We start from the raw sequence: 9618 nt of genomic DNA, 5'->3' as shown, positions 1-9618 counted from the left end.
ATGGATAAGGAAGATGTGGTTCATATATACTATGGAGTATGATGCCTCCATCAGAAAGGATGAATACCCAACTTTTGTAGCAACATGGACGGGACTGGAAGAGATTATGCTGAGTGAAATAAGTTAAGCAGAGAGAGTCAATTATCATATGGTTTCACTTATTTGTGGAGCATAACAAACAGCATGGAGGACATGGGGAGATGGAGAGGAGAAGGGAGTTGAGGGAAATTGGAAGGGGAGGTGAACCATGAGAGACTATGGACTCTGAAAAACAATCTGAGGGTTTTGAAGGGGCGGGGGGTGGGAGGTTGGGGGAACCAGGTGGTTGGTATTGGAGAGGGCACGGATTGCATGGAGCACTGGGTGTGGTGCAAAAACAATGAATACTGTTACGCTGAAAATTAATTTAAAAAATTAAAAAAATATTTTTAAAAAATGAAAAAAAAACCAGTTTCCAGCTATTACCACTTGTCCAAATAAATAGTGTAGAGTTGCATTTTGTTTTTCAAAGTTTTTTATCTTTCAAAGTTTTTTTTATTTTCCCTGAAATGTGAATATTTTAAGGAAGTCAGAAAATCAATCTCTATGCCAAGTTTTCAATCATGAAGGAATTTCAGTGCATGATTGATTATATCATCAGAGAATGATAAATCATAAAATCATTCCTGGGATCATCAAACCACCAAGACCTATGTACGAGCAACTATGTGAGTGCATGTGTGTCCTTCCATCAGAGGGTCGAGGACTTTACCCACTCCCAGGTGAGTTCAGAAGGCTAGATAGAGTATTAGCATCTGAACAAAATGTTGCTATTATCCAGGAATTTTGAATGTGAAGCCAACTTTTAAAATCTCTTAAGAAGTTTTGCTGGTTATTATCATAATGTAATATTCTTCCAAAATTAGAAAAAGATTTTGGGAATATTGGTAAATTATGTAAAAGTGGATATTACTGGGCATAAAGTGATGACAGCTGTCTGAGGAAGAAGACCTTCCCTAAGCCAACAGTTTCTTACTGGAAACTTTTGTCAACATTTTTATTATTTCCCCAATTTTATTCTCCTTTGTCGTCATCTCTCTCCTCTCCCCAGAGATACAAAACTCTGTAGTGGGGTCTTCTGTTTTCTGTTTTAGTATTGTCCTAGGGACACAGGACACTGGGCCACCAGACTCCTCTAATTTTAAATGAAGATCTCTGGTCTTTGACCAAAATAAATAAATAAATAAATAAATAAATAAATAAAGGAGAGAAAGGAAGAAAGAAAAGAAAAAGAAACTAATTTCTTCATAATATCCAGCTCTTGGGAATACTGAAACCCTAAAGCTTTGTTAGTAGTGGGATAATAAAATTCCCTGTGGAGGAAATTCTGACTAACTGGGCAGACTGAAATTTAAATTCAAACACCTACTGGGAGAGGCTGGGCAGGTGATGAAAATGAAGAAGTAGACTGAGGTGAAAAAAAATTTTGACAAGGACCTAGGTACAAAGTACAACTCATTTCCCTCATATTTCTATCCTACTGTAAGAAATACATCAGTGCCCTAATGATGACGAAAGGCCATGAGAGGGATGAAGATGAAGAGGTTCTGTCCTAGAGGAAGCAAGCTCAGTGTTGCCTGATTATAAGAGAGTCTGGAAATTCTAATTTTAGTATGAAGATTTTAATATGTAGGCAGTCGATTCAAATTTCTTAAAAAATGTTGGATGGGTCTTCATAAAGGCCCTTTGGTTTCTGACAGCGGATTTACATAAAATCAGTGAATAAATGGACTGGGGAAAAGGGAGCTCGGGCTTTCTTGTCAGAGGCTTCCCTTGTCCCTGTGGACATACTCCTGAAAGCTGCATTCTTGCTCTTTTGGAACATTCTGTTCAGTTCAGCAGTGTGCATCAGCTATATTACTATATCATAACAGTTTGCTATGGCATGAAAAAGTGTAACTACTAGTTCTGACTCCCACATTTGGAGACTAGGTAGCGTAGGTTCAGCTATCAGGTCCTATGATAGTGGTTCCTAATTATACTGCAGATTAGAATCTGTGGGGTCACATTCTATTTTTTTAAAGATTTATTTATTTATTTTGAGAGACAAAGAGAGAGCATGAACCACAGGGACAGAGGGAGAGAGAAGCCCAAGCAGACTCCAGGCTGAGCGTGGAGACCCACCTCGATCTCATGACCCCAAGATCCACTGGAGTAGAAACCCAGATTCTGACTCTCAGCCAGCTGTGCCACCCAGGCCCCCTATGGGGTCCCATTCTAGATCCCAGAGTTAGTTTTTAGCCTATCCATAAAGAGAGAGTTGAATGTGTCAAAATCATCCTTGAAGAGTTCCCTAGGAACGTTCTGTCATGGAAATGGATAGACTACTTCTTCCGATGTCAGTTTTCCTTCCAAAATTGGAGCAGATTCATTGCTCCTTGGACTGAGCACAGATGAAGCAAATGCTTGGCTTTTAGGGCTAAGCAGTTTAAAAATATGCACTCTAGTTTTTAAAGCTAGAATCATACCTGGCAAGGAAAATATTCACACTTTGAGAGACCCCCCTCCCTCCAGGAACTGACACCTTGAGAAGGAAAAGATTTATGTTTCCCATCTCAAAATGTTACCTGTGTGGAATGGCCACTATTTCTTTTTTGCCTTTTTTCATTTTTTAGTCATATAATTTAATTCAGATAAGTTGGAATGGGGCATAGGCATGAGGTATTAGCCAACTCTATCATAAATAATGTGCCTTCATGCACTATGATTTTTGTTGGAAAAATACTTCTATTTAGGTCATTGGTTTTCAAAATATAGCCAGGGACTCCTGGAGGTCCCTGAGACCCTTTCAGGGGTACATGAAGTCACAACTATTCTTATAATAATACTTTATTTTTACTATTTTTATAGTTAGATGTTACTTTTCCTTTTTTGCCCTCATTCTCACATATGAGTGATTGATGGTATTTAATTTTTTTTGTTAAATTTGAGTAGAGTTGACGCACAATGTTATATTAGTTTCGGATGTACAACATAGTGATTCGACAGGTTTATACATTACGCTATATTCACCACAAGTATAACTATCATCGGTCAACATACAGGCTATTGCAATATCATTGCATATATCCCCATACAAACTCATTCAGAAGCTAAAGGATGAGTTTTCTGGAGTTGTCTTTTTAATCTGATTGGATTTAAATGCACCAATGGCTCTGTTTTCAGGATACAAGGAGGGTGCTGATAGGCCATAGCATGATACAGTAAGAGATGTGCAAGCTATGGCCATTGGATATTCCTAATCAATATTAATAGAAGGCAAGTTTCTGGGTAACCACATATTTGCTATTTTAGAACATTTTGGTTAAAATAAGGAATATAATGAGATTGATTGTTCCTAACTGCACTCTAATAGTAGGGAAAGAAAGGGGTGAGCTCACGGTTTTAGATGTTTGGGTCGCCCCCCCCCCCCCAAGTAAATAAACTGAAAGCTTCTGTTTGTGCCCTGAAAGAACCCTGGTCTTCTGGAGCCATGGGCCAGTATTTCTGAAAAGCAGGCCTCGAGTTTCATCCTCTGAGTGACTGAATTATAACATAAAATGTGATGGCATTGATTGGGAAGAAACAGGATCCTGAAGACTGACAAGAGGATATCAGGGCCAATCTTGACAGAGCTCGGGGACATGGAACCCTTAAAGTCTGCTGAGTCATCTTTGCCATTGGAAGCAGCTTTCTACCTCCACCTGAAGAACTTAGCCCTCCTTTGCCAGAAGATCCTGGACTGGGCTCCCCAAGGCACTTGCCTTGAAAGGCACAAATCCAAAGACATACCTCTTCCTTCAACGGTGACAAATAAATTTGTGAAAGGGAGCTCCAGCATCCTTAAAAAACTCTGTGGTTGCTTTTCTCTGTGTCAGAGTTTACAGTGGGAACTGCTACCATTGAACTGGGGTCCTTAAATGTGATGGGACTCTAGGAAGACAGGGGCCAAGTGGCTGCACTGAAGGGCCACAGACAAGGTGAGTAGGATGACTGTAATGGACAGCAGAGTCAGAGTAGTAAGAGTTTGAATCCATGAAACCTCTGGTGTTGACTGGTTGAGCAAAATAGACAGGTTGTGTACTAAATTCTCACTTGTATCCTGTATAAGTGGAGGACTTCTAGGTTTAGTCAACAGAAGTTTACTTTGAATCACAAAACAGATAGTCTTAGTCCCTCAGTTAATTCCCAAACTTGAGCCAGTTTACAGACCCAGAACCGCTTGAAAGAAGGGGAGGCTGGGTCCCTTTGAAGACTGCTGAAAGTGTTATACTGTTAATATATCTTCTGGTCTTCCACTAAAAGACCTGAGGCCATTTATTAAGGTGACTGCACATTGAGGAAAGAGAAATAATCGACTTTCAGGGAATACTGGAGGCTCTTTTGGAATTGACACTAATTCCTAGAAACCCAAAATGTCATTCTGATTTATCAGTAAAAATAGTTTATGGAGGTCAGACGAATGATGGAGGTTTACATACACAAAGATAAACTCGAAATGGATAAAAGACCTCAATGTGAGGCAGGAATCTATCAAAGTCCTAGAGGAGAACATAGGCAGTAACCTCTTCAACATCAGCCACAACAACTTCTTTCAAGATACATCTCCAGAGGCAAAGGAAACAAAAGCAAAAATTAACTTTTGAGACTTCATCAAGATCAGAAGTTTCTGTGCAGCAAAGGAAACAGTCAACAAAATAAAGAGGCAACCCACGGAATGGGAGAAGATATTTGCAAATGACACTACAAAGAGCTGATATCCAAGATCTGTAAAGAACTCCTTAAACTCATCACACACAAAACAGATAATCACATCAAAAAATGGGCAGAAGACATGAAAAGATGTTTCTCCAAAGAAGACATACCAACGGCTAACAGACAAATGAAAAAGTGTTCATCATCACTAGCCATCAGGGAGATTCAAATCAAAACCACATTGAGATACCACCTTACACCAGTTAGAATGGCCAAAATCAACAAAACAGTGAACAACGAGTGTTGGAGAGGATGTGGAGAAAGGGGAACCCTCTTATACTGTTGGTGGGAATGCAAGTTGGTGCAGCCACTTTGGAAAACAGTGTGGAGGTTCCTTAAGAAATTAAAACTAGAGCTTCCCTATGACGCTGCAATTGCACTACTGGGTATTTACCCCAAAAATACAGATGTAGCGAAAAGAAGGGCCATCTGTACCCCAATGTTCATAGCAGCAGTGGCCACAGTTGCCAAACTGTGGAAAGAACCAAGATGCCCTTCAGTGGACAAACGGATAAGGAAGATGTGGTCCATATATACTATGGAGTGTGATGCCTCCATCAGAAAGGATGAATACCCAATTTTTGTAGCAACATGGATGGGACTGGAAGAGATTATGCTGAGTGAAATACGTCAAGCAGAGAGAGTCAATTATCATATGGTTTCACTTACTTACGGAGCATAAGGAATAACACGGAGGACACTGGGAGATGAGGAGGAGAAGTGAGTTGGGGGAAATCAAGGGGGAGAGGAACCATGAGAGACTGTGGACTCTGAGGAACTAACTGAGGGTTTTGGAGAGGAGGAGGGTTGGGGGGTTGGGTGAGCCTGGTGTGGGTATTAAGGAGGGCACGTATTGCATGAAGCACTGGTGTGGTACATAAATAATGAACACACACACACACACAAAATAAAAAAAAATGATGGAGGTTTAGCACAGGTCCATGGGGTGGGTGTTGGAGGGGATGTTGGGGAGGGCATGGGGGAGGGGAACTGTGGTGTGATCAAAGACCCAGAGAAGAAGAAACCCAGCAGAAACCAAAAGAAGGTGAGAAAGGTTTTGTTGGAAGGTGATGGGAGTTAAAATTGGAGTGCTTCAAGAACTAGCCCTAGATGTTTGGACTTTACTTAGTCACCATTAGGGTCACACTGCTGGCTCTGAACAACAGTGGGGCATGAAGTAAGATTCTGTGCCGGTGGAGGAGTGGGTAATGGTCAGGGAGATACAGATGAATGAAAAGATTCCTGATAGTGAGCAGTTTACAGTGGAACGGTAAAGCAAACACGGGAATCAAGGCAGGATATGATGAAGACCCAAGAAAGGTGTGAAATCAGAGAAAAGAGAGGCCTCATACCAAGACTGGAGACGAGAACTGCAAAACTTGTCTGTTTAATGAAGTGCTTCAGCGACCTGCTTAACCCCGGTTTCTGAGTTCTGCCTCTCAAGTTAGATCAGTATTCCTCATGTAGCTTCAAGGATGGCAGCTTATTTGCTGGAGATCTCTAGTCACAAGAGTATTGACATCTGCTCAAAGTTTGTTAACCTTAAGTCCTCTGTTCACATTCCCCCAAGGGCTATCAAAGCAGGGGTATGAAGCTGATACAAAATCACAAAGTGAGTCCTGGATAACGGCCACGAGCTCTTGGGAATCAATTCTTTTTGCGTTGTCTCCTAGCGACTTACCTGGACCCTGCTAAGTACTTGCATTTTAACAAGAGCCCCAGGGATTTCTACCCACATTGAAGTTGAGAAGATGTGAACAAATGCTAATCCCTTTCCTTCATTCCTTAATACAACTTCATTTGGCCTCAGGTGTTGACAAGGTGTCATACACAGAACTTGACAGTGATTTTTTCAAAGAATCCAGTATTTTAGGAGTGGGAAGGATCTTAGAAACCATGTAAGCAGAAGGGAACCATGTGATTTCCATTCAAACCAGGATATTTTTGAGAGTGATAGGAAGCATTATTAAAATATGTGCCAGGACAAAAGGTGAAAACCAGGATTGTTCTGAACAACCTCATGATTGAGCATTTTACTCTCAGCTGAAATTTTAAAATATAATCTCAAATCCCAATAACAACCTCTCCAAGTGGGTCTTATTAGCTCAGTTTTCAGAGATGATAAGTGTAGTGGATTTAGTGGATTGAACTGTAGCCTTCCAAAAGACATGCCCAAGTCCCAACCTGTGAATGTGACCTTATTTAGAATAAAGGTCGTTGCAGATTGAGTATAATTAAGTGAAGGATCTCGAGATGAGATCACCCTGGGTGAGGGTGGGTCCTGAGTCTAGGATGACAATGTCTTTCTCAGAGAAGAGACGGGAAGAGAAGACTTAGCAAGACTGAGACCATGAGTGGAGTGGTGCTGCCACCAGCCAGCGAATGCTGGGAGCCTCCTGAAGGAAGAGGAAGCAAGGAAAGAGTGTCATCCCCACTCCTCCCCAGTCCTTAGGGAGGAGCTTGGCCCTGCAAGAAAATCAAGTTTTCTTGTTTTTAGTCATTAAGTCTGTGGTCATTGGTAACAAGGTAGCCCTAGGAAGCGAACAGAGTACGTGCAGGGAGTCCGAACTGCAGGAAAGGAAACAGGGTCCTACTTGGGTTTCATTGAAAGCGCCTCAAGGGCTGCAGGAGAGGGGAGAGGTGAGGTGAGTGCTGTGGGGAGCTCTGGGACCACCCACCCTCTCTCCCCTTCCCTCCCTCTCCCTCATCACTTGCAAAGGTGAGTCTATCTTGGCTCTGCTGTGTTTTAGGCAAGAAGAAGATGGAGAGCTTTTGCACTTGCACACACTCGCTTTCTGATCTCCGCAGAGAGCTTTGTTGTTAAACAAAGTAGTTTCAAACTCACAATGGCCTCTGACCCGAAAATGAGTCCATTTTACTGATGAGAAAGCTGGAGCACAGAAAGAGTAGCAGCCTGAGCTTAGAGCTTTTGTCTGCAGTCAAGCTAAGACCACACATTCCATTTTACTCTCATTCTACCATTCAGTTGTGGGACAATAGTTCTTCCACAACAGTGAGAAAACCAAAAATGACAAACTGAAACCAGTTCATGGAGTTTGGTCATGAGCAACAGAAATGACTAAGGATTGTGGGCAGCCCCTGTGTCTGGCTGGCTAGAAAAAGTCATCCTTAGGCCGAGTTGTGGGCCCTGGGTGTTTGCTGGGTAAACTCTGGCCCAGTCATTCAGCATTCCTCGGTCACCTTCCTTTGAGGAAATATAAGGAGAGTAAGAATTTTGCCTCAAGTATAAATGTTAAATGAGTCAATATAATCTTTAAGGTTTTATGCTAAATAGGTGTTTGTTTTCGGCAAGAACTTGGGACAGTTTTGGCAATCGTGTCTTCCTTCTTTTTGTAAACTGGAAGGTCATACAGAGAAACCAAAACCCTGAAACTTTTTCATTCATAACTTGGTTCTTTTAAAAAAATTCTTAACATATTTTATTGATTTGACAGAGAGACAGACACAGCGAGAGAGGGAGCACAAGCAGGGGGAGTGGGAGAGGGAGAAGCAGGCTCCCCGCTGAGCAGGGAGCCCACAATGTGGGGCTCCATCCCAGGACCCTGGGATCATGACCCTAGGCCAAGGCAGACGCTTAACGACGGACACCCCCGCCCCCTGCCCCCATAACTTGGTTCCTAGGACCAGCTCGTAACTGTTTTTTTCTTGGCGACCCCCACCTGGCAGGAGGTGCGGAGGACTAGCGTTTACTTTCTCCGCCTTGAGGCTCCTCTCCTCCTTTCTGCGCCCCGTTTCCTCCTCACCCTGGGCAGGGGCAGGTTTCTTTGAAGGTTTGCTATCGACACTGGCTCATTCAGTTCGCTCGCCCTCCCAGTTTTCCCAGCTTGAAACGACCCCCGAAGGAGGCCTGTGAGCGTGAGATTCCGGCCCCTTTCGGTCGCGCTCTGGAAGCTCGGGCAGCCCGATGCTCTGTGTCCGGCAGGCTCAGCTCGCGAAAGCCACGGAGGGTTCGGCCTTCCCCGCGTCCTGCGGGCGGGCGAGGCCGCGGGGTCCCGCTCGGCCGGCGGCGCGCGATCGTCGGAGCCGGGCGTCCCGCGCTCGTGCGCGCCGTGCGGGTGGCCGCAGCGCCCGCGCCTTCCCCGGCGGAGAGCGCAGCCTCGGCCGAAGGGCGCCCGCGCCGGGGAGATGGCGGCCGCGGGGAGAGCCTTCCCCTCCGCCGACGAGCGGGAGACCAGCGGGAGACAGGGCCGCGCCGCTGCTCGGGGAGGGGGGAGGGGGCGCGGGAGACCCGGACGCGGCGCCAACGGCGGCCCCGCCGCGCCCGGTGCCTTCCCTCTCCCCGCAGGAGCTGGTTTTACAGCCGCGACCTCCTCCGGCGTCCCGGATGCACCATTCCGGGGCTGAAGAAATGCTAACGTGTTGCCCAAAGCTCCACTCCCCAAAGGACCTTGGCCGGGCGAGTCGGGGGAGGCGGGGCGCGGGAAGCAGGAGGGCGGCGGGGGGCGTGTGCGGCGGCGCGGGCGGTGCGGACCCGTCTGGAGGCTCCGGGTTGGGTGGCGGGGGAGGCGGGGCGAGGCCCGGCGCGGGGTCGCAGCCTGCCCCCGCCCAGGGCTCGGCCTGGCGCCAGTTGCGCCCGCGGCGCGTGTGCGGTGGTGCGGGGCGCCCGCGGGGCCGCGCGCTCCGGGAGGGCCGTGACTCAGCCGCTGAGTCGTCGCACACGCAGCCCAGAGGAAGTTAGGCACCGGGGTGGGGCCCGCGCCGCGGTGTCACTGCGCTCACCCCAGCTCCGGTCGCCCGCCGGCGCGCCCAGGTCTGCGCCCGCTGCGGTGGCTTCGGGCGGGCCTCCGGCGGGGAGAGAGTTAACTGGCGCGGCCGGGAGGAGCC

Source organism: Enhydra lutris, unplaced genomic scaffold (assembly GCF_002288905.1).
Source record: "Enhydra lutris kenyoni isolate GAN:26980312 unplaced genomic scaffold, ASM228890v2 scaffoldscaffold21, whole genome shotgun sequence".
NCBI lineage: Eukaryota > Metazoa > Chordata > Mammalia > Carnivora > Mustelidae > Enhydra > Enhydra lutris.
This window is presented reverse-complemented; position numbering follows the sequence as displayed.